The sequence below is a fragment of the Vespula vulgaris genome, chromosome 23, assembly GCF_905475345.1.
Source record: "Vespula vulgaris chromosome 23, iyVesVulg1.1, whole genome shotgun sequence".
NCBI lineage: Eukaryota > Metazoa > Arthropoda > Insecta > Hymenoptera > Vespidae > Vespula > Vespula vulgaris.
The window spans coordinates 3,755,826-3,779,858 of NC_066608.1; the positions used below are offsets into that span (position 1 = coordinate 3,755,826).

The 24,033-nt window shown below is 29.1% G+C and overlaps 1 long non-coding RNA gene across 6 annotated transcripts in view; it reads left to right on the forward strand.

The window, feature by feature from the left end:
• The first annotated feature begins 370 nt into the window (after positions 1-370).
• LOC127071851 (uncharacterized) overlaps positions 371-24,033 on the forward strand; it is a 134,332-nt gene continuing 110,669 nt past the window's right edge. For 5 of the 6 annotated variants that reach the window (XR_007785253.1, XR_007785249.1, XR_007785251.1 and 2 more), the window contains exons 1-6: positions 371-603; positions 1,368-1,477; positions 2,312-2,440; positions 2,502-2,638; positions 2,979-3,366; positions 3,461-3,642. This is a non-coding gene — a long non-coding RNA (uncharacterized LOC127071851). The remainder of the gene's footprint in view (positions 604-1,367; positions 1,478-2,311; positions 2,441-2,501; positions 2,639-2,978; positions 3,367-3,460; positions 3,643-24,033) is intronic. The other variant, XR_007785254.1, reaches the window with a different exon arrangement.

The following is a 24,033-nucleotide window of genomic DNA, read 5'->3' on the forward strand; positions in this document are numbered from 1 at the left end:
ACGAGTGTCTTATATGATCAATACTGTAAGGTTATTTTTTGTATTGTAAACACAAATTTGTATATCTTGTTTGTAAGATTTTTTTTTATGTATCCAATGTATTGTATATATTTAGTAGATGATGAAGGATGGATTCTTCAAATTAGAGACTAATAGCATGACAATACGAATGTTTTTTGTAATACATTATAGATTAATGTAAAAGTATTCAGAAATGAATCATATATATATATATAAACATATATATAAATATATATATAAACATAATATATATATATATATATATATATATATATATATATATACATATAATAAAAACTACCAATCGAATACACCAGTCCGCGCATTGCGTGGTGCGTGTATACGTGTGTCCTATGTGTCAGCCGTTAATTATATTCTTTGTTTCTTTTCATGCTCTGTTCATGTTTATTTCAGTTCCGAATATTTACGTCGGCAGTGTGACAGTCAGTTGCTATCAGTTGAAAGGACAAAGAAGATAGACAGTAGAAGAAAGAAGAAATAATTTGTTGATTTAACCTTAAATAAAGGATAGTAAAAAATATGTCTTATTTTTTTGCTTTTCTTCAAACATAGCAAAAACAAGTAAGTATATATGTATAAAAATTCTGATGTAAGAACATAGATTTAGTTATTTTTTTGGGTAGAAAATATCAATTTGTTAAAACTTTTTTTTTATATGTCTATTATCATTAATTCTCTGTAACGTTATATAACTTTAAAATTATATTTAACGCGGATTTGTATTTTGAAAATTTCATTTTATTTTATTAGCAAAAAAGTAATTTTTACTTTATATGTATAGCTTTGTATGTTTTATAAGATAATATATATATATATACATAGAATAGTAATTGTTTATATATGATAGTATAATTACAAAAGTAATATTATAACTTTCACATTATATAATTTTGTTTGTAGACACAAAAAAATTGATTTGTAGAAGGTTAAAGTAAAAGCTTTACACTAAAAGAATTAAATGTCGAACTGTATATTATATATAATGAAAGTGTGTAAAAGTTTTTATTCTTTTGGATTATTCTTTCAGACATCATTATTTATTCAAAATTATTAATTCTGAACGAAATTGTCATATAATTCTTTTTTAGAAATCGATTAAACATTTCTGATACTCGACTACCGAATTCTAATATTTCATTTTAATTATAAGTTTTATATTATTAAACCCTTATAGATAAAAATAAATAAATAGAAATAGAGATAAATATTGTTTCTTCGAAATATTTACAAGAGAGATACAAATTTATTACACGGATAATTTGATATATTATTCAATCTATTATTCGTTCGTATTTATATATCTATTGGTACGAAATGTCCACAAGGTGGCGCTGCATAGGTGGGTGATCTTGGTCGTCTTGTGCCGGTATTCCCGAGGCCAGTCGCAATCCACATGTGGTGACGGAGTTTTGTCTTCTCCTAATTACGGTTATAGGTAATTAAGAATCTCGTTTCTACGTTACATATTCGTCCAAAATATATTAATTGATAACCAAATATGAGATTTCTAAGATGTAGTGTTCGCAAGAAAATGTTGCGTTTTAGAGATATTCGTGAAAATAAAATCATCATCTACATATTACATCATATTTTTTCTCGAATTTTCGGCCCTTATTTTCACGATATGCTTCTCGTGTTTTAATATAGCGTAGTCTAACAATTTATCGTTTATTAATCGTGGCTGATCGCATTATATATTATATTCGATTTTTATTTAAATCGTATGTTTTGGATCATACATTTATGCTCTTCATAATCGTACACACACACATACACACACACAAAAGAATATACAAATGTATATATCCCTGAGGGATATTAATTTATTGGTACTAACACTATATATATATATATAATACTATATACTACATATAGTATTTTATATATATATATATCTCACATACACGTTGTACATGTGAACTCGCGAATAAACATGTATATGTACATACATTTGTCGTACATATCATATTCTCAAAATTAAAGCATTTTTTGTCACATTGGCGAATAGTATCCTGTTTCGTCCGGGACTGTTTTTGTCAAGTGGTATATAATACGTAAATAAAGCAGCGAATGCGTAAGATGAGTGTGTAAGTGCGTGGGAAAAAAATAGTAAGATTTAAAAACAAGAAAGGGCATTTTGTAGAGCTTGTGTTATCGTTGAAAGAGTATTATATTACCGTTTATAAGTTATAACACATATCACATTTACGTGACATATATTATATGTAATATGTATTTACATTTTACAGTTATTTTTATTATATTACAGAATTTTATAATATACAAAATGTTATGAATCGACGAAGATGGAACACAGAGTACAGTGAAATCGTATTATATTTTGCTGTTTTTCATATATAGTCAAGGGAAGTTGTGTATCTAGTAAAAAAAAAATCAAGTAAGTTCTGGCTTATGAGGGTACGTTAAATATGGATAAACATCCTATTATTATATTCTAGGAAATGGTATGTTCTTGAAAATTTTTTTTGTATACGAAGTTACGAAATTAAAGCGAAGATGGATATATAGGTGACCTCTCCTTTTCAGAATAATATGATACCTACAAGTGATAACACACTTGGCAGTTCTCCTGTGTGTAAGTAATATTATTTTCGTATTAAATATTCCAGTGAAAATTAAACTGTATTTTATTTTAGAATTATTAATAATTACCATAAATATTAATAATTGCGCTATGAATTTTTACTATAAAATTAGTGTCGTGAATATTATTAATATTTTATAGATAATACTGTTATTCGTTGTATATTGTTCATTAATTTTTTTTATTACAGTTATGTTTTTGTATATTTCATTGTTACTTTTTATTAGTAATAACTCGAGTAACCTTTGTTTATTTTTTTAACTATATACTTTTTAACGATTTTTTTGTATTGTGTAATCATACTGATGGTGTGTTTCTATTCTTTTTTCAGATTATGATTGCAGTTGTTCTTACAACCATAGATATATCGATCTTTATTTCGATAAAATAAAAGAAGATTTGTAAAGTAGATTTGTTGTTAATATTGTTCCGATTAATTTAAATTTGTTTGTGTTTTATGATTTTAAATATCTTTTAGGAGTATGTGCATATGAATAATCTGCGTGCAAAGCAATCATAGAATCAATGTTTATTCGTGTAAAATTTTATTTATTCTTTTTTTCTTATAGTTAGGCTATAGATACTTATATATAGAACAAACAATAGATACTCGCGAATTAATTGCATTGTTTGCTTCTTAATTATTAAATAATTATCGTATTACTGCATCATGGAAGATAATCAAAAATGTAGTACACTTCATCTATAAAATAATAGTGGTAAGTAAATCTTTAAATTTGATAACTAATATAATTTTACAATTTTTTTTTATTACGATAAATTTAATAAAAATATTTTCCAACTCTTTTTCAGATCATCATTGCATTGTCGTTAAGTCAATATCATTATTACAAATTCAATCTAATGAATTTTCAACCTACGTTGTAAAATGAAATAAATTTTGGACCTATTACGGATCAGTTTATTATCGATCCTATTACGGATCGATTTACAACGTGGGCGGGTTTTGGAGCCTTTGGGGATCTTCTTAAGTAGTGAGTGAACACATTTAAGTCCCTCCAGTACTTATCATGTCGAGGATGAAAGATTCTACTTGACACGAGTTACTGGTTGTAATTTTTTCAGTAAATTATCGATGAACATGATCATTAATCATTCTTCTTTTAGATTTACTCATGAATAATACAGTTTTTATTGTTTTTTTATTGTGCATGTTTAGTTTCATTAGTTTGGGATAGTATCTTCTTATATTAGAGTTATTTAATTAGTCATGCAATTAAATAACTTCTTGCAGTGTAATTTAAGTGTGATTGGTTCTGTCACAATTGGTGACGAAATCGCTCATGCATTGGCGTTTGCAGTATTGCGACTATGCGCACTAGAACGTGTGTCGATTATATGGATATAGTCTGACATTCATTATTATAAAAACCATAAAATCTAATTAATTTTAATAAACATTTTTGCATGCATTTAAATGTTATAATCAGTTATAACAAATCAGATAATTTCAAGATCTTTAGATGTAACAATCAACAACAATTCTTATAGTGAAATGAAATAATTTTTTAGCCTAGAAATAAGAAACATGCATATTAATAACATTTTATTTCAATTTGTGAAGAGATGTTTATTTTACATTACTAACGTTTAGAAAAAAACGTAGAGAATTAATCTTTACATTGTGTGATATCTTTCGATGCAGTATAGTGCATCTAATATATCTTTTGTATTCCCATGTTGTTTCATTGCATTTCTTATGTTTTTTACAAACTATAAGTTCTTAATGGTTTTTTGTTATTGTCGAGTTTATATGCTTTGAAAAGTGAGCCTAATATTGCATCTATTTTTTTTTTATTTCAAAGCTATATTCTCCCCTTTTTAATTTTGTTTCAATAAAATCTTTCGGTATATTGCTTTTATTAGAACGCATAGTTCCAATGATATGTGTCTTATTTTTAATTAATGTTAGAAACAGTTCAGGCAACACATACTAATTTTCAATATATAAAATAATTTATTCAAAATTGACTTATGATAATTCCATATTTTCAAGAATACTACTATTAGAATTTAATTTGTCATTATCTGTATATATCTTAAAATGATAACAATAATCTGACGCTGATTCTCATCATTTATAAATTATTATGCCAAATCTCTTCAGGTTGGATTAAATTGTTTATATGGAATGTCTCTTAAATTGCATTAATTGGCGATTTTGTAATGTTTTGTTTTTTTTCCGAGTTATTATTATGCCTAATATAATTTTTTTCATAACAATTTACAGGAATTTAAATCGCGTCACGATTTTTCTTATTTTATTTTCATTATTTTACTTACATTTATATTATATGTTTAGCAAAATGATTCGTTTTCGATACAATAATTTTTTGAAATATATTAAATGTCGTATTAAAAAGATATAATCTACTCTAGTTTTTATTTAACTAGCCTAAACTAGTTAATCTAATGCCAGAAATCTCTCGGTATTATAGTATTTTTTTTATAACCCTACCTGGAAGATAAGGTTAGCTAAACTCGAATAATGTACTCTTGTGGTTAATAAGGATATAATTAACTCCTGCTTTATGATTTACTTTCAAAAAAACGTAGATGTGCAGACAGGAATTTAAGGCAGAATTTAATTTAGGGCAACTCTTTGTTTGGAATTATCACAAAATAAAATAAAAATATTTCAATTTTTATTGAATATATATACTTACTGACTAAAATTAAGAAACAAAGTAATTGTTCAATTTTATACAATATTCTTTATCTTGCGAAATAGCTTAATATTAAAAATAGCATAATGAAGTAGCATGATGTGTGAAATATTATCTTGTTATTTTTAGTTTCAATTTATGTATTTCGGAAAATAAAGAATATATAAAAATGGGCGAAGAATTACTTTGTTTCTTAATTTTGTCAGTAAATCTATATATAAATGTGGACACTATTTTATTTGTGATAGAATAGATTAATAAAGTAATAATAATAATAATAAATAAACATTGAAAAATATTCTCTTTAACTAACAATGAAGTTAAGAAAAAAAAACAAATTTTTTGATTTAATAGAAATTATTACGAATAAAATTAACTATTTAAATTTCTTTTTAATATTGCTCATTTTTTTATAATAATTATCAGTAATTAATATTCTTGAAGTGTGTGTGATAGTTCTCGACATACTCATGCAAATCTTTGTCATACTTTTCGGCATACTTTATAAAATTATATTCTATATTGAGCTCTTTTAGATGGATAAAACTCGAACGTTCTTTATATTGTATAAATAATTCATCAATAGTCATATCACATTTTAATGTATAACATTACCGGAATCGATTATTCAGTAAGTTACTACTATCGTACGTGCGTGCATGCGTGCGCGCACGTGTGTATGTTGTTACGTGCAACTACACATTAAAAGAAAAAGAACTTTAATTTCAAAACAAAAACAACTTATTTACAATTAATAGCTTTACAATCTTTTTTAAGGAAATAAAGAGATAATTTGGAACGTTCGCAAGTTACTTTTTAGACAGAATTCCCTTAGAAGACAACCGATAACCTACTGTCAAAATTTTCTGGGTACCTAGAAACGGTTTTTTAATTTCGAATTCACTCTAAACTCCTCTAGGTCGTCTTGTAAATATATATATATATATATAATTTTTTTTTACAAGTCAGAACAAATTTATATGATCTTTAAACTATATAATATAAAACTTAAAACATTTAAATATATGGCGGTCGTCGCCCGTCAAAGTCGAATTCGGCAGAAAATATGCGTGGATGAGATTCGTCATTTCCATTTAAGGGGTTAAGATAAACTTTTTCATCTTTATTTTTTACTCTCAGGTCTATCCAAGACCGTCTTTTGTTCTTTTTTCTCTTTGCTCGATCTGCTCAATATTGTCTTCTATCGTCTTTATTCTTTGATCTATTGGCCTATTCGAGGCTACCCTCGTCCTCTTTTTTTCCACGTCTTCTCCGTCGTACCTATTCTCACTCATTTTGTGTACACGCAATCGGAAATTCCGATCGCTCTTTGTCCTATTCGTTATTTATCTCGCTGCACTTCCATCTCATTCTCATTCCCAGTATCTCAACTTTTCTCTTCGTTTGATAAACAAACGCACCTCGCAAAGAATAGATAATATTCTCGTTCAACTGTCAATTGACTTATCACACACGCTCACGCACACGTACGTACACATGCACACGCATGCAGCATACACTAACGCTAAAATCTTCCATATTTTTGTTCAATTGTATAATTCTAGATCTTTGGTTTATTATTTTTTACTTGATCTAAATTCATTGATCTGATGATTGGAAGCTACTATCTTTTTCATTATCGGTATCGATATATCCTCACTAATTACTAATTGTTTTGCACAATTTCTTGTTATGCCGCTATAATCAAATATGTCACTATACTTATTATTGTCGGTACTAATCGTACCGAGATTTTCTTTTTATTTCTTGAACTGGTCAAATGATCGGTTTTGAAATAAAAATTATATTTTATCAAACTGTATGTATGTAATAGTAAATTTAATATAGGAAATAATAAATAAAACAATTTGTAGATAATGGTAAAAGAAATTATCTATTTTTCATCATAATTTTCAAGAAGAATAAAGAACAAATATTAATACATGTTTTCCTTTAGTTAGAACTAAATGGTAGATGTTTCAATGTGATCAGCTTATTTTTTACAGACTATAGGTTTTTTACTCTGCATTTTTCATAAACATATTTTCTAAGCTCATTGCAGATTTTAGATACTTTAATATCCTTATAATATCTTAGTTGGTACGTTTTCCGTACATATGTATTATTACTTGTATTTGTTGTATGTTTATGTATATGTTTTATTACTTGTATTTGTTGGATGTTTTCTGTATGTTTTGTTATTCTTGTTTTCGTAATTCTTAGTATATCATGGTAAGTTTTTCTGTTAGTCGGAACAAGAATTCATGTCTTCTATTGTTCTTTTGTACCGATTTCATGCAGTTGCACCAGCTAATCAAGTATATTAAAAAATATTTGGAGGTGATGTCTGTAAGATTTAGATTTCACATTATATTTTCTCGATATTTGATCAGTTATGTCTACATTGAATTTAGTACTATTATAGTAAGTAATGTTTCAGATATACGCTGAGGAATATGTGTAGTGTAATTTAGTACATATACTCTCTTGTTTCGTTTTATATATTGTCAGACTACAATTAGCTGATTTATAAAGTTTTGTTGAAAAAAGTGCCATATTATCTTCTTTTTGTTTTACAAATTTTGGCAATTCTTTTCTGTTTTGCCAAATAGTTCCAACTAATGTTATATTTTTTTTCTAGAAGTTTTGTCATTAATAATATATTCGTAAAAGAATCAACCATCGCAATATTTTCTCCACATCCTGAGTACCCGGATTGATCAATTTTTCAAATTCATTAAGCGATCGATAATTTTCTCTAAAAAAAAAAAGAAATATATTTTCTACTACTATCTTTATTTACTATTAACATTCGCTAATGCTGATGTTACTTAATCTTAACTAACGCTAGTGTAACGCTAGCTTAATCAAAATTTTATTCCAAATTTATCAGGTTTATCTGGCATATGTTGTATGAATCTGCACTTAACTTTAGTCGGAAACAGTTGTTCATTAACGATAAGATTCATAGCCGGCTTTTGTAACAATTTTAGCTATTTTCAATAAATTTATTCTAAATTTCAGAAATTAATGCAAATTCAGTTTCTAACCGTGGGCTTCGAGTACTTTTTTCATTAAATCAAATAAATTTTAAAATTTTTATAAAATGGTTCTTGGTCATTGTGTTTGGAAAAATGCTTTTCTTATTCCACAAATATAAAATGTTTACATTTTTTTCCTCATATGCACTACGTACGTACAAAATAACAAGAAATGTTGGGGAAAGATGTTCATGTAATAGATTTTACGTAATGTCTAATATTCAATTTAGTTTCGAATTTTGTGCATTGTCGTATGAATTCAATAATAATATTGAACGCAAATGCAGTTCTTACTTGAGATTTTGTTTCGAATATATTGTTATATTCGTTAGATTTGATACTTATCTGAAAGTAGTGATGTAATGGCCTTTCAAATCTTGAATCCTCTTGTATTTCTTCTCGAACGGCTCCATCAATAGCAACTTTACTGTCTTGGTCATTTTCTTCATTCTCATTTTCAAAACTTGACGGAAATCTTTTCTTTTATCTCCTATGTCTGTTTAAAATGTTCCTTTTTTCATCCTTCTTATTTAAGGATTCATTCATAAGTGTTGAATAAATTATATCTAATTTGAATTTGGTCATTTTCAATTTAAAAAGATTCTTTTTCATCGTCTCTTAAACTCTTCGTCTATATTGTTTGTCTTTTCCAATACCTTTTTTATTGAACGTCTTGACATGTTTAGGGGTAAATATTAAAAATATTAATAAATATTAGAATAATATAGTAAAATAAAATATAAGTATTAGAAGTTTTGTTCACTTTCTTTTGCTGTATTATCTTCACGCTGCGATTTTGTTTGGAACTTTCAAAATTATACTGCCTTTCTATGTAGCAGTATGTACGATAATAATATTCGAGAATAGTTTGAATGATTTTCCTCAGATTAAGCCTCAAATGCACAGTTTGGTGTCGGTTTTTCAAACAGTCACTTGACCGATTGCAGTAAATAAGACAAGGTATATATTTTTCTCAGAATAAACAAAACAAAAGCAAGCATAAATATTGAAAAGATTAGTAAATGGATATTATAGCAATTGTTGTAAAGTGAAATTGAGAAAAATAGTAACAGTGAATGTAGAATTTTTATTTAAAATCCAAAATCGATCATTGAACAACCGTGGTATGATTAATGTTAAAAACATTTAGACGATCATTATCTGCAATATTAACTTTTACTATTTTACTATTTGCGATTGTCACTTGAGAAGCACACTCTTCCTTCCTCTTATTTCTTTTTAAAAAGATGATATGAGGTTTCTTTTAAATATATTTAAAAAAATATAGTAGAGAATAATAATATGATTAATATTTTACAATACAATACAATTATTATGTTAGAAGATGATATGGTATCGCATCTGTGAAAATTAAACCACGGTTCTCATTCGTAATTTCATGTTTGACTCCTGAAGATCGATTCACATATTTCAGTTCAATCTTAGTACCATTTGCGTTTCATCGCCGTAACGTTACTACAGTTTAATTTCAGTAACATGTATACACATATCAATAATATATTATATAATATACTATCAGTTAGATTTTACTCTATGGACACCAACAACATAAAAAGTAGGAATGAGCGGAACAATCGAAAATTTCCTTTGTAATATTGAAAGAAAGATTGTTGATAACTTGTCCATGATATGATACAAAGACGAGAGAGAGGGGGTGGGAGGGAGAGAAAGACAGGAAGCAAATTTTTTATGACTCTCCCATAAAATTTTTAACATTAGGTTTACGGACGTTTTTTGTATATCTATTTCTACGGATGTCTGTCAGATTGACTGGTAAGGAAACCACGTATTGTGTATGTATGTGTGTGTAAATGATTAATTTAATTAAAAAAAAGTAGAATATTAACAGACTTTATTTATACAATATTAACAGATTTAATTAACTTATATAAACTTATAGAAACTTTTACTATACGAACTGCTAATTGATTCATTCTCTTATTCGCTGATAATTTCTTCGGCTAATTAAAATATGAAATTTTTTGAATATTTTAGAATCTATGCATTTTTTGTACAATATCCAGACATTTTTGACTATCAAATCCAAAATATCGTAAAAAACTTGAAAAAGCCATCGAAAAGACCCTGCTTCATCCTGTATTTATGCGCCATTTGGTCCACTACATTTACTCCAAATTTGATCTTATTGTAACATCTAATTGTTTTTGGACATTTTGTAATTATGATTAACTTTCAAAAATGTATGTTTTGTGTTTAGTACCGATATTTTTATTTTTGATTTACTCTGATAAATGGTGAGAATGCAGTTGTCTGATTTATAATAGTAGTAAGAAAAACAGAGTTATTTTATTTTTGCATGCTTTTACTGAATTTAATAATTTTCTCTTGTACATCTAGATGGTTCCAACCAAAGTTGTTTTTTGTGCATGTAATTATTTTGTTGCAAAAAATAATTTATAATTATATTTTTTCCTCGGCGTTAACGTCTTTTACATTATTCAGTTGTAACATACAATATTCATTCTGTTGTTCCCATTGTTTGATGGAAAATAATTTTTAAAACTATTATAGATTTCACAAACGTAAATATTATTTTTCAGTTAATAAAAGTGCCATTTCTGGCATCATTTTAATAAGATTTTGCTGATGATCAGTTACTCATAGTATTTTTTATGGAATATTAAACATGTCAAAAAATAAAAAACCTTTTCATCGGATTTACTTTTTTTTTATTATTAGAAAGGTAAAAACCCATCGCAAAATCGTGAAAAAATTTGTCCTTTATATGGGGTCATAGAATGTTGTAGAAGATTAAACATGCAGAAAGTGATTTTAGAGAGGAAAATTTTGATGTTAAAAAGTATTTTATAAAATAGGTTAGGACTAACATTTAGCAAGAAAATTTTATTAAAAAGACAGCTGAAATGTCATTTTTAAATGAAAAATAATATTTGTGCGTATGAAGTTGATAACGGTACAAAACGGATATGTTCTAAGATACTACTTTGTGGACTTCGAGAGCGTTAAAAGTGGGATACGCGGAATAATCAAAAATTAGACAAAAGACATCATTAGAATTTAGTCCAAAAACATCGTTGATAACGATGGACATAGAGTAAATATGACGGATTGGTAGTTGAATTAAGACTACACGGAAATGCGTGAATTTGTATATTTAAATTACTTACAATAATGTCAAAATCATTTTGAATTATTGGAGCGGAAACGAAGCAGAGACAGAACGAGACGGAGTGAAATGGAGTAGAGACAAAATGGAAACGGAACGGAAACTGAATTTAAATGAGTGAAACGATCGTATGACGAGCCTGACTCGTCCTTTTTACGCTTGGCTCGATATACGTACCATGAATCTGATTCATACTTTTTATTAAGATGCATTTCGTCGAGATTGATTTAATTCGTCGAGATTAAGTTGACAAAATACGAGGTGTCACTTAAGATTTGCTATTAATGATTGCAGCGACATGTAAACCAGTTTATTAAGAAGCAATAAAGTTTTACGTGAGCGACAGAACGAGTCTGAGGGATAAAATAGCAGCTGGAGCGTTTTTAGGATTTCTAAGACGAGATAAGAAAGAGAAAAGAAGTGGACTTCGGATTACGGATAGTTCGTTAGTAGTTTGACTGTTCGGAAATAATAAACTATTACCGTGTACACAAGAATTTTAAGATAAAGAATGGATAGGGTATGGTATTACGTTTGGTTCAATATTTGTAGTATGAATTTCACTCACATTTCTTATGTTTGATCCATAAAGAAGTATATCACGAGTCTCGTATGATATTATAGGGCAAGGGGTTATAACACGTCTGTTATTTGTGTTTGATTGCGGTATTAGTGGTAAAATCGTGTGGTCCTTTACTCGATATCTTAAAGAAAGCAAGTTATGTGGTCTAAATTGAAAAACAGATCCCGAGGTTAATTCGTATTTTGAGGCAATTATATAATATGCGCTTCGTTTCATATTTTAGCAATTTTTACGCATCATTCGTCGAACCACGATTTATTTTTATGTCTTGTACAAAAACGGAGCGTAACTATCGCCCATTTTCGCTTACGTTTTTCTATTGTTTGATAATGTGTGTTATCATTCCATTCATTTTTCTCCTTCAAAGCTGCAAATCTGTCCGTTATTTCAACCGCGTACTTTACCGCGTTCGTTATACGATCCATCTTTTCCCTCGACAAGAGTGTACATTTAGCCGTTTACTTTCAATCAACTTACTATTAGTTCTGTTAGTGTTCAGACATAAAAACAAATTTTGGCGATTAAAATAATGAAATCTTTCCTGTTAATATACATTCTTATATAAGAATTTATTTGAAATTTTCAAGTAAATAGACTGAACCTATTGTGGGCTAAATCTTTTTTTTACGTATAAAAAGATTTATGCAACCATGGTATCATTCGATTTATCTATGTCCTCGAAGGCTATGTATTTAATCGTTATTCCGACAGCTTATTTTATCCTGTTTTCTCCCTTACTAAGACTGTACATTTAGTCCTTCACTTTCAATCGCGTGTCTGTTTGTTATCGTCTACGTATGAAGACAAATTTTTGCAATTAAAATAATAAAAACTTCCCTTCTAGTATACATTCTTATATTAGAATTTATTTGAAATTTTCAAGTAAATCGACTCTACTTTGTATGAGCCAAACTTTTTTCTTACGTATAAAAAGATTTATGCTACCGTGTTATCATTCGAAGCATCTATGCCCTTTAAGGGGACGTATTTATTCGTTATTTCGACCGCTTATTTAATTCAGTTTTTCCCGTTGTAAAACTGTACATTTAGTCTTTTACTTTCAATCTCCTGTCTTTTTTGTTATCGTCTACGTATGAAAACAAATTTTTGCAATTAAAATAATAAAAACTTCCCTTCTATTATACATTCTCATATAAGAATTTATTTGAAATTTTCAAATAAATCAACTCAACTTTGTATGGGGCAAATTTTTTTGTTACGTACAAAAAGATTTATGCAACCATGTTATCATTCGATTTATCTATGTCCTCGAAGGCTATGTATTTATTTGTTATTCCGACAGCTTATTTTGTCCTGTTTTCTCACTTTTTAAGACTGTACATTTAGTCCTTCACTTTCACTCGCCTGTCCTTTCTGTTATCGTCTACGTATGAAGACAAATTTTTGCAATTAAAATAATAAAAACTTCCCTTCTAGTATACATTCTTATATAAGAATTTATTTGAAATTTTCAAGTAAATCGACTGAACCTATTGTGGGCTAAATTTTTTTTTACGTATAAAAAGATTTATGCAACCATGTTATCATTCCATTTATCTATGTCCTCCAAGGCTATGTATTTAATCGTTATTCCGACAGCTTATTTTATCCTGTTTTCTCCCTTACTAAGACTGTACATTTAGTCCTTCACTTTCAATCGCCTGTCTGTTTGTTATCGTCTACGTATGAAGACAAATTTTTGCAATTAAAATAATAAAAACTTCCCTTCTAGTATACATTCTTATATTAGAATTTACTTGAAATTTTCAAGTAAATCGACTCTACTTTGTATGAGCCAAACTTTTTTCTTACGTATAAAAAGATTTATGCAATCATGTTATCATTCGATTTATCTATGTCCTGCAAGGCTATGTATTTAATCGTTATTCCGACAGCTTATTTTATCCTGTTTTCTCCCTTACTAAGACTGTACATTTAGTCCTTCACTTTCAATCGCCTGTCTGTTTGTTATCGTCTACGTATGAAGACAAATTTTTGCAATTAAAATAATAAAAACTTCCCTTCTAGTATACATTCTTATATTAGAATTTATTTGAAATTTTCAAGTAAATCGACTCTACTTTGTATGAGCCAAACTTTTTTCTTACGTATAAAAAGATTTATGCAACCATGTTATCATTCGATTTATCTATGTCCTGCAAGGCTATGTATTTAATCGTTATTCCGACAGCTTATTTTATCCTGTTTTCACTATTACTAAGACTGTACATTTAGTCCTTCACGTTCAATCGCCTGTCCGTTTTGTTATCGTCTACGTATGAAAACAAATTTTGCCAATTAAGATAATGAAAACTTCCCTTCTAGTATACATTCTTATATAAGAATTTATTTGAAATTTTCAAGTAAACCGACTGAACCTATTGTGGGCTAAATTTTTTTTTTACGTATAAAAAGATTTATGCAACCATGGTATCATTCGATTTATCTATGTCCTCGAAGGCTATGTATTTAATCGTTATTCCGACAGCTTATTTTATCCTGTTTTCTCCCTTACTAAGACTGTACATTTAGTCCTTCACTTTCAATCGCGTGTCTGTTTGTTATCGTCTACGTATGAAGACAAATTTTTGCAATTAAAATAATAAAAACTTCCCTTCTAGTATACATTCTTATATAAGAATTTATTTGAAATTTTCAAGTAAATGGACTGAACTATGTATGGGCCAAATACTTTTCTTACATATAAAAAGATTTATGCAACCGTGCTATTATTCGAAGCATCTACCCCCTTCAAGGGGACGTATTTATTCGTTATTTCGACCGCTTATTTAATTCAGTTTTTCCCGTTGTAAAACTGTACATTTAGTCTTTTACTTTCAATCTCCTGTCTTTTTTGTTATCGTCTACGTATGAAAACAAATTTTGGCAATTAAAATAATAAAAACTTCTCTTCTAGTATACATTTTTATATTAGAATTTATTTGAAATTTTCAAGTAAATCGACTCTACTTTGTATGAGCCAAACTTTTTTCTTACGTATAAAAAGATTTATGCAACCATGTTATCATTCGATTTATCTATGTCCTCGAAGGCTATGTATTTAATCGTTATTCCGACAGCTTATTTTATCCTGTTTTCTCCCTTACTAAGACTGTACATTTAGTCCTTCACTTTCACTCGCCTGTCCTTTCTGTTATCGTCTACGTATGAAGACAAATTTTTGCAATTAAAATAATAAAAACTTCCCTTCTAGTATACATTCTCATATAAGAATTTATTTGAAATTTTCAAGTAAATCGACTCTACTTTGTATGAGCCAAACTTTTTTCTTACGTATAAAAAGATTTATGCAACCATGTTATCATTCGATTTATCTATGTCCTGCAAGGCTATGTATTTAATCGTTATTCCGACAGCTTATTTTATCCTGTTTTCTCCCTTACTAAGACTGTACATTTAGTCCTTCACTTTCAATCGCCTGTCTGTTTGTTATCGTCTACGTATGAAGACAAATTTTTGCAATTAAAATAATAAAAACTTCCCTTCTAGTATACATTCTTATATTAGAATTTATTTGAAATTTTCAAGTAAATCGACTCTACTTTGTATGAGCCAAACTTTTTTCTTACGTATAAAAAGATTTATGCAACCATGTTATCATTCGATTTATCTATGTCCTGCAAGGCTATGTATTTAATCGTTATTCCGACAGCTTATTTTATCCTGTTTTCTCCCTTACTAAGACTGTACATTTAGTCCTTCACTTTCAATCGCGTGTCTGTTTGTTATCGTCTACGTATGAAGACAAATTTTTGCAATTAAAATAATAAAAACTTCCCTTCTAGTATACATTCTTATATAAGAATTTATTTGAAATTTTCAAGTAAATGGACTGAACTATGTATGGGCCAAATACTTTTCTTACATATAAAAAGATTTATGCAACCGTGCTATTATTCGAAGCATCTACCCCCTTCAAGGGGACGTATTTATTCGTTATTTCGACCGCTTATTTAATTCAGTTTTTCCCGTTGTAAAACTGTACATTTAGTCTTTTACTTTCAATCTCCTGTCTTTTTTGTTATCGTCTACGTATGAAAACAAATTTTGGCAATTAAAATAATAAAAACTTCTCTTCTAGTATACATTTTTATATTAGAATTTATTTGAAATTTTCAAGTAAATCGACTCTACTTTGTATGAGCCAAACTTTTTTCTTACGTATAAAAAGATTTATGCAACCATGTTATTCGATTTATCTATGTCCTCGAAGGCTATGTATTTAATCGTTATTCCGACAGCTTATTTTATCCTGTTTTCTCCCTTGCTAAGACTGTACATTTAGTCCTTCACTTTCAATCGCCTGTCTTTTTGTTATCGTCTACGTATGAAAACAAATTTTGCCAATTAAGATAATGAAAACTTCCCTTCTAGTATACATTCTTATATAAGAATTTATTTGAAATTTTCAAGTAAATCGACTCTACTTTGTATGAGCCAAATCTTTTTCTTACGTATAAAAAGATTTATGCTACCGTGATATCATTCGAAGCATCTATGCCCTTTAAGGGGACGTATTTATTCGTTATTTCGACCGCTTATTTAATTCAGTTTTTCCCGTTGTAAAACTGTACATTTAGTCTTTTACTTTCAATCTCCTGTCTTTTTTGTTATCGTCTACGTATGAAAACAAATTTTTGCAATTAAAATAATAAAAACTTCCCTTCTAGTATACATTCTTATATAAGAATTTATTTGAAATTTTCAAGTAAATCGACTGAACCTATTGTGGGCTAAATTTTTTCTTACGTACAAAAAGATTTATGCAACCATGTTATCATTCGATTTATCTATGTCCTCGAAGGCTATGTATTTAATCGTTATTCCGACAGCTTATTTTATCCTGTTTTCTCCCTTGCTAAGACTGTACATTTAGTCCTTCACTTTCAATCGCCTGTCTTTTTGTTATCGTCTACGTATGAAAACAAATTTTGCCAATTAAGATAATGAAAACTTCCCTTCTAGTATACATTCTTATATAAGAATTTATTTGAAATTTTCAAGTAAATCGACTCTACTTTGTATGAGCCAAATCTTTTTCTTACGTATAAAAAGATTTATGCTACCGTGTTATCATTCGAAGCATCTATGCCCTTTAAGGGGACGTATTTATTCGTTATTTCGACCGCTTATTTAATTCAGTTTTTCCCGTTGTAAAACTGTACATTTAGTCTTTTACTTTCAATCTCCTGTCTTTTTTGTTATCGTCTACGTATGAAAACAAATTTTTGCAATTAAAATAATAAAAACTTCCCTTCTAGTATACATTCTTATATAAGAATTTATTTGAAATTTTCAAATAAATCAACTCAACTTTGTATGGGGCAAATTTTTTTCTTACGTACAAAAAGATTTATGCAACCATGTTATCATTCGATTTATCTATGTCCTCGAAGGCTATGTATTTATTTGTTATTCCGACAGCTTATTTTGTCCTGTTTTCTCACTTTTTAAGACTGTACATTTAGTCCTTCACTTTCACTCGCCTGTCCTTTCTGTTATCGTCTACGTATGAAGACAAATTTTTGCAATTAAAATAATAAAAACTTCCCTTCTAGTATACATTCTTATATAAGAATTTATTTGAAATTTTCAAGTAAATCGACTGAACCTATTGTGGGCTAAATTTTTTTTTACGTATAAAAAGATTTATGCAACCATGTTATCATTCGATTTATCTATGTCCTCCAAGGCTATGTATTTAATCGTTATTCCGACAGCTTATTTTATCCTGTTTTCTCCCTTACTAAGACTGTACATTTAGTCCTTCACTTTCACTCGCCTGTCCTTTCTGTTATCGTCTACGTATGAAGACAAATTTTTGCAATTAAAATAATAAAAACTTCCCTTCTAGTATACATTCTCATATAAGAATTTATTTGAAATTTTCAAGTAAATCGACTGAACCTATTGTGGGCTAAATTTTTTTTTACGTATAAAAAGATTTATGCAACCATGTTATCATTCGATTTATCTATGTCCTCCAAGGCTATGTATTTAATCGTTATTCCGACAGCTTATTTTATCCTGTTTTCTCCCTTACTAAGACTGTACATTTAGTCCTTCACTTTCAATCGCCTGTCTGTTTGTTATCGTCTACGTATGAAGACAAATTTTTGCAATTAAAATAATAAAAACTTCCCTTCTAGTATACATTCTTATATTAGAATTTATTTGAAATTTTCAAGTAAATCGACTCTACTTTGTATGAGCCAAACTTTTTTCTTACGTATAAAAAGATTTATGCAACCATGTTATCATTCGATTTATCTATGTCCTGCAAGGCTATGTATTTAATCGTTATTCCGACAGCTTATTTTATCCTGTTTTCTCCCTTACTAAGACTGTACATTTAGTCCTTCACTTTCAATCGCCTGTCTGTTTGTTATCGTCTACGTATGAAGACAAATTTTTGCAATTAAAATAATAAAAACTTCTCTTCTAGTATACATTCTTATATTAGAATTTATTTGAAATTTTCAAGTAAATCGATTCAACTTTATATGGGCCGAATTTTTTTTCTTAGATATAAAACGATTAATGCTGTGGAAAATCAACAATTGTAAACCTTTATATGCAGGTGAAAAATAATTTACCGGTTTTTTTTTCACCTTGTCTATTGTCTTCCCTTCGTGAAATGTGGTCACTATATCAACGGCTTTGTTATCATACCACCTAATCGCATTTATAATGAACTTGTCAATTGATGTAGAGAGATCTTCGTAATTTCCTATGCCCTTAATTTTTATTATTTTAGCTGAGGAAAACTCACAGTTTTTTAGTGTGTCTGTTGGCACAGTTGCAATACTCTTAATTTTCAACTTTTTTAAAGGAACGTTTGAAAACCAATTCTCGAAACAAAGTTTATGAAGCAAGTGGTTGTGTATAATTTTTGATTTAACGTAACATTGTCACTACTTCGAATATTAGGTAATTGGTGATCAGGTGTTTGGTGTTTGCTGGTGTAAATTCTAAAATCGTAAATGATTCCAGATGAATTGCACAATAAAAAAGTTTTTTAGTCACATTTTTTAGATTTTTTTCGGCATATACTCTTTTAATCTGTTTCTTCCTTTAAATGATATTATCTGCTCGTCAACACAAAGGTGTTCAGCCATCGGAATGCGATTGAAATTTTTAACCAATTTGTTGAGTACAGGTCTTGTATTTTGGAAACAATGCATAACCTTTGAATTGCTTGTGTTAGCTTCTAAATTCCCACTAGAATGTATTTTGGATTTTTTTTTTTTCCATTGCTTTCGCTTTAGGTATGCTTTTTTGTTTAGTGAACACTGACAGAAGTACAAATAATTTCAATTGTACAAGATGATTCCTATCTTTAGACAGATTGCAAGGCATTTATTTTGATATTTCAGGTTGATGGTGCTGCCAACCCTTATTAATATCGGTATTGGTTATCTCGTATAATTAAGGCATATAATGAAGACGTACGCGTGATTTTGTGAAAAAATTAAAATTATTTTATAAAATGTTGATATATTACCATATGACCTGAAAGTTATACGGTTAAATTAGTGAAACCATCTTAAAATGTATGATGAGCGTGATTCGGTCTTTTTACGCTTGGCTTGATATACGTTCCATGAATCTGATTTATACTTTTTATTATCATGCATTTCGTTGAGATTGATTTAATTCGTCGAGATTAAGTTGACAAAATTCGAGGTGTCACTTAAGATTTGCATTTAATGATTGCAGAGTCATGTAAACCAGTTTATTAAGAAGTAATAAAGTTTGATGTGAATGACAGAACGAGTCTGAGCGATAAAATAGCGGGTGGAGCGTTTTTAGGATTTCTAAGACGAGATGAGAAAGAGAAAAGAAGTGGACTTCGGATTACGGATAATTCGTTAGTAGTTTGACTGTTTGGAAATAATGAACTATTTTCGTTTACACAAGAATTTTAAGATAAGGAATGGATAGGGTATGGTATTACATTTGGTCCAATATTTGTAGTATAAATTTCACTTACATTTCTTATGTTTGATCCATAAAGAAGTATACCACAAGTCTCATATGATATTATACGGCAAGGTGTTAACACGTTCGTTATTTGTGTTTGATCGTGATATTAGTAGTAAAATCGTGTGTTCATTTACCTGATAGCTTAAAGTTATGTTGTTTACGTTATATATTAGGTAGACCGGAAAGCAATATCGTTTTTTTACATTAAGTTTGAAGGAAGAACTTTTTAACTTGTTTTTATTTTTACTTAATGATATAATCATCCTCGTTATCAACAATCTTTTGCCATCTAGTGTATAAATTTTCAATGCCGAATCGATAAAAATTAATAGGTTTTTGGGAAAAATATCTGGAGATGGCATTTTGGACATCATTCAAATTTTTAAATTTTCTGCCACGTAGAAAATGTAGCGATTTAAATAAATGATAATTTAATGATGCACCGTCAGCCGAGTATTATGGGTGAGACAGTACCTCCCATCCTAATTCATTAATTTTTTCCATGGTTCGTCTTGCGCAGTCTTGCATTATTGCGTTGCAGAATAACGTCTTTTCTCTTGACAATTACTGGATACTTTTCAACTAAAGATTTTTTCACTCCATCCGATTGTTCACAGTAAAAGTTTTCATTCACTATTTGTCTAGGTTTCAACATTTCAAAATGGACAATTTCGTGTATACTTTACCAAACACACAAAAATGTCTTTTTTGCACATATAAACTTGGCTTAGCCGTACTTCGTGGCAATTCATTCGAAGAGAGCCACTGCCTTTTGCATTTTGTATTATCATAGAGGACCCACTTTTCATCTCTAGTGATCAAGCGATCAAAACACGCTTCTGTATTATGCTTTTGAAGTAATAAGTTGCAGGTGGTGGATCGATTCGCTTTATTTTCTTTCGATAGATTATGCAGGACTCGAACTCCTACTGTGTATTTTATCAATCTGCTGTAAATGTTTTTAGATGATTGACCAAAGTTCGTTAAGATTTTTTGATAGTTCTATTGTTTGACGCGAATTTGCTTCCACTTTCGCCCTTAACACGTCATTATCTAATGTTGTTGGTTTTACTGTTCGATACGAGTCAGAAAGATCAAAATTACTGGCTCTGAACTTAGAAAACCATCTTTTGCATTTATGAAGGTCTAATGCATTTGGATAAATAATCGCAAATATTTTTGGTAGCAACTGTTGCGTTACTCCTTTTGTGAAATTCAAAAAGCATACAATGCCGAATATGTATCTCTTTTGGTATTTGGCTGGTTATTTCACTCAAAATTGCAAAAAAGAATTCTGATTAAATTATTCACAAGTAAACAAGTCACTCTAATCTTAAAATGTCTTTGGCACGGCTTTGGAGTGCATAATGAGCTGACAAATGATAAACAAATATTGAAATGACATTACTTTCCGGTTCACCTAATATATTTATAACAAAAGAGTTTATACAATTGATATTCCAGTCTATCCGATCTTCGCTAGTATATCGTGAGTCGAATTGAAATCTCTATGAATGGCATTTGTCATAAGTTCAGTTTTTCTATCTGCGCTTTGTCTTTTTGTATAGTTCGTTTCTAACGTTCGTCGGCTTTTTTAAAGATTTATTCGGAATTTTGTTTACGTCCTTGTAGATCTTGGTTGTTACATAGTTGTACAATAAACATAATGTAATCAAACAATCACACAATAGATATTCAAATAAATAATAATATTTTATTATTGGTTGTCTTAAATAAATTATTATTATTATATGGCCTTAGGAACTCAAAATTTTATTGCCACAAATATCAAATTTCATCAATGTCCCCGTTACTGGGCAAGATTCCTCCATTCGCGACTCGCGTATCCCATTTATTTAAGATCTATTCTAATATTTTCTTCCCATCTATATCTTGATCTACTTAATGGTTGTTACGTCCCAAGCAGTATGGGCTTCTTGATGTGTGATTTTTGTTGAGGAGATTTTACTTTACAGGATTTATATCTACGTCGGCCTTTATCTGCTATATGCAGTTATGGCTCGGATTTAGTACCGGTTTAATGTCAAACAAGTCGAATATTTCTCTTTCAAACCAGTACGATGATTTCTGATCCCTTGGATATCGGTGCGTTCTGGTACATGTAAAATAGTCCTTCTTTAATTCGATTTATGACTTAGAATATATTATGAGACTAAGTGTGACTTGCTCGAAAAATAATAAATTGTAACTATTATAACGACTATAGCGTAGACCCGTATGCTCTGCGGAGCGTATGCTCAACTACTCTGCAACTGAACTATAACTGTGACTGTAAGTATAGTGAAACCTTCTACGTTCTTCTGTAACTAACTAGAGGAACGTTGTGCTTTGTATCCGGCTGTTTCCTCTCTGATTCATTGGACGGAGGGAAATCCTTTGTTTCGATGCATAGTTAGAGGATGAGGGTTGATTCCGCTCAAAATTTTTTGAACCAAATAGTTTATTAACCGAATAAAAACATTCATTTTCCAAGTTAAATCTATTCTTAAGCTCTTCTCTAATTTCATTAAAGCATTTTCTTGATTCGTTCCTAAATACTTAAAATTACTGAATCGTTGAAAAATTTTATCATGAACAACCAAGTTTTCGTAATTTTGAATATTCTGCATTCTACCAGTGACCGTACATTTAGTTCTTTCTGTCTGAGTTCTTTCATTTTATCGTATAAAGTTTTAGTTTTAATAATTAGTATTTCTTTATTATCCCATAGCAAAGTAATATTGTCCGCATATATTAAGAGTTGTATTATACCATTCAACTGCAGATCATTTTAAGTATCACCAGTCGAATCGAAATTTCAAACTTTTTTTCCGTATTATCGAATCATATGCTTTTTTGAAGTCATGGTTTATTTTTTTATGCCTTGCACAAAAACAAAAGGTTTTCCGACATTCCTTTACGTTTCCATACTGTTTGTCAACCGTGTTATCATTCGGCTCATTTATTTCCTCCAAGGTCTCAAATCTGTTCATTATTTCGTTTTGTTAGCGTTCAGGTACAAAAACAAATTTTGACCATTAAAATAATAAAAACTTTCTTTCTAATATACTAATATGTTATATATATATATATATATATATATATATATATATATATATAACATGGTTGCATATAAAAATTTTATGCAACCGTGTTATCATTCGATTCATCTATTCCCTGAAAGGCCGCGAGTCTGTTATTTCCACGTATTTTATCCTGTTTTTTCCCTTGATAAGACTGTACATTTAACCGTTTACTTTCAATCGACTGTTCGCTAATTTTTTTAGCGTTCAGGTATAAAAGCAAATTTTTGTCGATTAAAATAAAACAATAGAAACTTTCTCCTTAATTTACATTCTTATACTAGAATTTATTTGAAATTTTCAAACAAGTATACTTAAGTTGCTTTTAGTTATATATGAATAGCGATAAAAAATGGAACACGATTTTCAGTGACTGTACTGAGCTTCATCGATTCATATATTTTACAAAGTAACTTTAAACGCTAAAATATAATTGCAATCCGCTTCCCTATAAGATCTAACATGGAGTATTTCGTGTGGCGCCGTTGATTTGTTTACGCGTTTCCCATCCGGAAAAATTTAAGCTTCTTTGTAGATATTTTATGTGTAAGCTTTGTGCTTTTGATGACAAGATTTTTATCAAGTTAGTTACTCTTACTCCATTGTCGTTACTTTTCTCGTGCAAACTTCCGAGCCCGACTGTTGATTTAAAAATATTCTCTTTACCGATTATTGCGTTAAAATTCCACAAGATTATTTTCATGTAATCGTTTAGCAATTGATACACAAGATGTTCGAATTCCTCATAGAAACTTGTCTTTAATTTCGACATCTTCATCTTTCATCAACGCTTGTATATTGATTATCGCAATCTTC